This window comes from Idiotropiscis lumnitzeri, chromosome 14, assembly GCF_059441095.1.
Source record: "Idiotropiscis lumnitzeri isolate Australia: NSW breed Sydney's pygmy pipehorse chromosome 14, RoL_Ilum_1.0, whole genome shotgun sequence".
NCBI lineage: Eukaryota > Metazoa > Chordata > Actinopteri > Syngnathiformes > Syngnathidae > Idiotropiscis > Idiotropiscis lumnitzeri.
In genome coordinates, this window is record NC_142404.1 from 8,350,096 (window position 1) to 8,356,599 (window position 6,504).

General features: G+C 38.9%; 1 long non-coding RNA gene across 1 annotated transcript; it reads left to right on the forward strand.

The window, feature by feature from the left end:
- Positions 1–232: 232 nt before the first annotated feature.
- LOC148323308 (uncharacterized) lies at positions 233–1,740 on the forward strand. Its single transcript, XR_015846536.1, has 2 exons — positions 233–925; positions 1,345–1,740. It is a non-coding gene; the product is annotated as an uncharacterized LOC148323308 (long non-coding RNA).
- Positions 1,741–6,504: the final 4,764 nt, after the last annotated feature.

Consider the following 6,504-nt stretch of genomic DNA (forward strand, 5'->3'; position numbering starts at 1 on the left):
ATTAACTGTTTGCTCGGATTGATTTACTTACTAGTAAAATTGTGTTAAATTCAAGCCAGCGCATTGTCAAAGATGATGAAAGTGAAGAAGAAGCTCACGATGAAAATGAAGATTACAGACATGAGGAAGCTCAAGTTGGTCATTTTTGGACATGCATGTTATGTCTCTGTCTGAATGGGTGCTTCTGTCCTAAGCAGTTTCCTCTATTGCAAATTTGATGTAAAGTGACTGAGCATTGTCCGTAGCTGCATTTGCTTTTAACCGTCGTTCATACACAGACACGCCACTGACCGCTTTCATGAACTGAGGGCAATGAAAGGCCTCAAATACGTCTGGGCTAAAATGACAAGAGCATAGCCGCGGGTCTTTGAGCAGGTGAACTCCACTGTTTTCTGAACTTTCTTTTTTTTGGAAAGTTATAGAGGCTTACCTTGCTTTCTTTATTCCTCTTTAATTGAAAATTGTGTCATAGTCTGTGTTTGTTGTTTTTGATTTTCCTTGTTTGGTGTGTGTCTTGTGCTCTATCTGATTGTGTTCACCTGTGCTTGTCGTCTCACTCCCTAGTTTTGAACCAATCAGCTCCCTCCAACCCTTTGTGTCTTGTCCAGGTGCTCCTCGTTGTCTCGTCACTTTGTTTGTATTTAGTTCCCTGGTTGCTTTCCGTTCTTGTTGGTCCATAGTCGTCTGTGTTAGATGTTCATGTCCATGTCTTTATACCTGACTCGCAGTCAAGTCGTGTTTTGTTCGTCGCTGTTGTTTTGCACTTTTTCATATTTTAGTTTTTCCTCATTTGCCTTTTGTTTTTGTTAAGTAAATACCCTTTAAGTTTCCCCCTGCCTGGCTTCTCTGTATTTTTGGGTCCTCTTCTTCTTCAACCGCCACGTCACCACGTATCCTGACGAATTGGCTCCAAAACCATTTGGAGGTAGCACAATTTAGTGACATAATGACTAATTAGCGACACTCTGTCTAATGATTGACATGTAAGATTTCTTCATGACTAGATGAAAAATGACTAAAATGGCAGTCTAAAAATGTGGTCTCTTTAGGGGCTTGGAGACATTCTCCTTTTCTCATACTGACAAATTTAGTTTTGCCAACGTATGTGGTTGAGCCATTGCGCAATCATTTGTCAGTCAAATTCAGCCATTCACGTTCGGTCTTCTGTTTTAATCAGGCTTTTCGTTTCTCCATTGTTTATTCCATTGGCTAATTTATCTTTTTGTGTGGCATGATCTCGATTTGCAATCTCGTGTCTCTGATAAGAGAGTGAACTTTGGCGGTTCTGCCTCACCAGATGTTCATTACATATGCGTTGAGTTGAGACACTTCCGGATCACACAGGATATCTGCAGGGAGGTGGAGCATTTGGCGAGCTGCTGGTTGGATGCGGAAAAATCAAGAAACTGTCAAGAATCCTTACGCACATAGTATCGCATGCAGTTCATCTGGAAACAAGAACAGGCGAAAAGGTCATGTGCAGGGAAAAGTATAAAACAGGAACAAAGAAAATGACGAGCTTCGACAAGCTGAAGCTAATTCGGCAGAAGGAACAAGCACAAAAGGACGAAGACGGTCGGCAAAAGTGTAAGGACGGAAAGGTGCCCAAGTCGTGAACGCCACCGACAGTTATGAGTCTTCTCTCCCGAACAACTCAATAAATTTTGTCGGACAAATGATCAATGATGTCATCTATCACTGTTATATGTGTTTATTAAATTGAGTATGTTGATTATTTCATTTATGGTTTCCAGTCTTTATTTACGGGACAAACTAGCAATTCCAATATTTGTAAAAAAAAAATAAAAAAAAAAGAAATCTTATTGATTTAAGATAATGATCTCCCACCATAGAGAGCAAACATTTAATATTACAGCCAACAGTGAATAGTTTACAAACCTCATTCCAAGTTAACTTTACTAACGACAGTATGGTAGCAAATTTGTTTTTTTTTGTCTTTCAAAGTGCTAAAATCAGAAAAAAATGAAAGAAAGATGTAACTTAAGTTTGATTAACTCATTACTAGTTACTTTCAAATGCAAGTAACTAGTAATATATAATATATTCCAATTTGGCGGTAACTTGCCCATCACATGCGCTTAATTTGTACAGTGCAACTTGGAATCGGCAAACAATAATTCATGAATCTCACATCTAATAACTAGTTGGTCCTTTGGGCAAAAAACCATCAATACTTGCTCTGATCGATGAATGTGTTCGGGAACTGTTTGTTCCCTTTTACGCAGTTCTGTTCAAATTCTGCTTGATCTTGAGGCGCTTCAACGCCTTGGTGTATTTTCTCTACGCAGGCTGCTTGTCTCCAGCGCAACGAGCAGACCATTAGCAAATGCCAATGAGCGCAATGGCGTGTTCTTCGACAAATTAGCGCCCCGAAGACGACTGCACTGTTATTATTTTGAAGCGTCCACTGCGTGTTCGTTAATCTTCATTTGCGCTTGATGAGTGTGGCAATCAAATGAAATCATATGCCTCTTGGGGTGGGGGGTTCTGAGGCGGTGCGTAGTTTGATCGCAATGCACAACAAGTCCTTCTGCAATATGAGAATGACTTTTCGATTAATTTTGTGTGATTAGCGGCGAAATAGATCACCGGGCTCTCTCCCAACCATTAGCAGCGACAACAACGGCGAACATCTCTGCGGATGAAATGCAGCAGCCGCGAGCGCAATCAAGACTTTTAAATAATGAAAGGACAGCACGCCGCACTGTGACCGTTGTTGGATCATGCCAACGTGCCAAATCTATTATGCTCTCTGTGCGGTGCGAGCTCTGGCCTGGTAATTAGAAGGTATGTGCTCAGGGCTCAGCTATGTGGCTTTAGATCACTATAATTGCCCCTGATCTCCTTTTAAGACATCACCACTCATTCCCCCTCGTAATTACCCGCACATCTGCCGATGACATGACTGCACCCCGCTCTAGTTCACATTGACGCTGCATTTATAGCATTCTAATTGTGACTTTTACCACAGAAACCATGCAAATAGTGTGAGTGGGCCTTTATTTGCTCGACAGTAGATGACAGTTGGCATCGGTTTGTTCATTAGGAGGTGATGCCTTTTTGGATTCATATTAAAATTAGGGGTCTATAACAATTATGTCAAGCGACATTAGGCTCGAAGTCAAAATTGGAAAAAACAAGACCGGAATTGGAGAAATATAAAGAAAGGGCAAAAAACAGGGTGATAAAATGCAAAATGCCAAAAGAAATAGAACTCCATGTGCAAAATTAGACTGCACTTTGCGCTAGACCGACACCTGGAACCAAAATAGGCCCCAAAGAATCACTGTCTTTAGAAACCAAAGACTAAGTCTGAAACTCCACTTAAACTGAGCCTTTTACCACGTAAAAAGCATCTCCAGTCTAAGAGGTTGCATACTGCAAGCAGACCAGGAGAAACATATCTCCAGTAGACTTGATTCTTGTAACATTCTTCTTAAAGGACTCCCTCAAAAGAGCATGACACAGCTGCAACTCACTCAGAATGCTGCATCTCAGGTTCTAACAAGTACAAAGACACTAGAACACATGCAAAAGATCTACACTGGCTCCCAATCAGCTGTAGAAAATTGGTCTATGGATACATGAAAGAAATGTTGATTGAATACAAAGCCCGTAGCTCTGAGGGCTGCAGGCTTCAAAGCAAACATGGTGAAGCTGCATTGAGCTGTTATGCTGCACGCGAATGGAAGTCGCTACCATCAGAAGTGAAGTCAGCGTAAATCAATGGAAATGCTTTTAAATCCACCCCATACTTTTGATTATGATCTATTAAACATTTTGGAAATGATTTTAGGTGTTGTGCCTTTGCTTGTGTGTGAAGCACATTGAGTTGCCTCGCGTATATCAGTAAAGCTGCCTTGCCTTGGCTAATGTAATCCTTTGTGAACCAGGGTCCTTTAAATGAATCATTGACTAGTTAATGGCCGGTCAGAGGTGATGGGACATGCATATTCAACATTACCGATTTTATCGGTAAATGGCCTTGGTGAGAAAAATAGACTTAAATCACATTAAGTTCCCAAATGAAAGAGTGGAGTGTCATCACGACGCTCATAATGAGAAATCCATTAATAGATCTAACAATGTTCTGTCACATCCTCATAATAGCCACCAGGTCAGGAAGTGGGAGAAGCTTTGCTTTAAACTGGCATAAATGGAATATGCGCCACTTGACACGACTTATCGCATTCTCTGATACAATGACATTGTGCCTCGAATGAATGTAGCGTCATTTTGTACCACGTTTTACCAAACTCGAGAAAATTAGTATTTTCCTTGCTCATGCTTGCGAATGGCGGTTTACGTTTTAATAGAAGGAGACTCTGTTTTATATCCAGAATGTAGTCATTAAACACTTTTGTTGTTTTTTTCAAGTTTTACTTAATGTTCATTAGTGTATTGTTATGGTGTTTCCAATGCATATTTTTGTATTATTGTTGTATTAATAGCGCAATAAAAAACGGGCTTAATCATTGTAGTCCGAATCCCAATATTTTAAATTATGATTATGGTTTTTTTTTTCAATTTTTAAAGCAATTAAGGCAGTGCATGTATAAAATACAATAAAGCTATGATAAAAAAATAAATAAATAAAGCGGTAAAGAGATCGTGGTCGGAGGGCGGGGGACTGACCGGCAAAAAAGGGTCAAGTGCCCAGCTCTGCTAGAGAAAATGCATAATAAACAAAGGCAGTCTAATGAAACATTTTGGTAAGTTTTTAGCAGATACTTAACAATCATGATAATAAGATAATTTGTAATTGGAAATTCAATATATATTGGACACCCACCCTGCTTATTCGTGATTACCATTCGCAAACTCACCTTTTGTACGTTAAACGCAACAACACAGCTATTCGCTAAAAAACTTTGCACATATTTAAAATGCTATGAGACGTCCTGCTTCTTTAAATGCAACGTGTTAACAGCTAATTAAGTTTTAAAATGAATACAAATGATTTGCATCTCTACTACAAAAGTACACAAAGAGAATAAGATTGTCATTTTACAAACTTCATAGATTTTTGGGGGGTTAAAAAAAAAAACTGTCTGTATGTCTGCTGGGAGAATTAATAAAGGTTCCAGCTTTGAGACGGGTCCAGCAATAACGTTTGTGCGAACTTTTCCGACAGACACGCCATTTCCATAACCTTTGCTTAATCACCCAAATTCCTTCTTCCATTCAGACGCTTCTTTTCGACTTCACCTTGTGCTCAATACACCTCCGCAATGGCCGGGAATCTCATTCATCAATGCCACTCCGCACTGGATATTACTGACCCTACAGAGGTGTGTGTGCACGAGTGTATTATCTCTTCGGGCTTTATAAGCGACTTGCCTATTGAAGGGAGTTATTTTCACAGCTGATTAGAGCTTTTGTTTTGCCTGCTTTCACTCAGGAAGTCATTGTGTTGACCTACAAGAACTTCTGGGCTATTGTTCCCATAAAACGCATTTGCTGTGTGACCTTTAGTGATTGTACGTATCGCTAATTAATTACACATCAATGAAAAAAAATAAATAAATAAAATGCAAATAGTTTGCAATGTAACAAAGCAGTAAAATATTGAAGTTACAAATTTTATTTAGAGTAGGCATTCATTAAAATCATTTTTAAATAGTACTGGAGATATTTGAAATGCAACATATCATGCTTAAAATGTATTTAGGCGACTAGACTACAATTTGGCAAATGTAAATGTGGGCAAATGGGTGGTGAAGTGTATGTAGTGTTTTTAAATTTACGCTTTTAGTCCCTCAGAGTGGAATTATTTTCACGAATCAGAAAATAATTAGCAAACTCAGTGGCATTGATAGTCCATCAAATTGAGTACATATATCCATGTTCATAAATTGAAGACTCTGAATGACGATACGAAATACACCACTTAAAAACTTATCGCAGAAATAGACACATTGTTTTTTTGTTTTTTTTAATATTGGTTTACAAAATACTCCCAGTTGTGGAGATATATTTTACAAATCTTGTTCTTAAACAGATAAAATGCATTTATAAGTCCACAAAAAGTCTGAATGTGGCATCTTTTTCTTTTAATTCAATGCATTTCTTTACTTATTTATTTTTTTGTTAATGCATTTTTAAAACTACTGGAGTTAATTACAGGACCTGTTTGTTGATTTTTTTTTTTTTTGGGGTGGGGGGGTTATTTTAATTTTCTCATGTTTGTGTGTGTCTCATTATGTTCATCATATTTTCAGTTATGTATATGAAATCTATGCGCAATACATTGCTTCCTGGTTTCTTCTGACATTGCTCCCTTGGTGCGGTTAGCGTCCTGAATATGGATTACGGATGTGGATTAGGGTAAAGAGTGTTAAAGTCAACCCTCACAGGGGTTTTTCCTTTTAAACCCCCCCCCCTTCCGAGTTTCCCTGCTGGAGTCTCACCTCGTTTGTATTCCCAAAGCCGAGCCTCCCCCCCACGTGCCCTCGCTGTAAGGGTGGCATTATTGACTCAGCA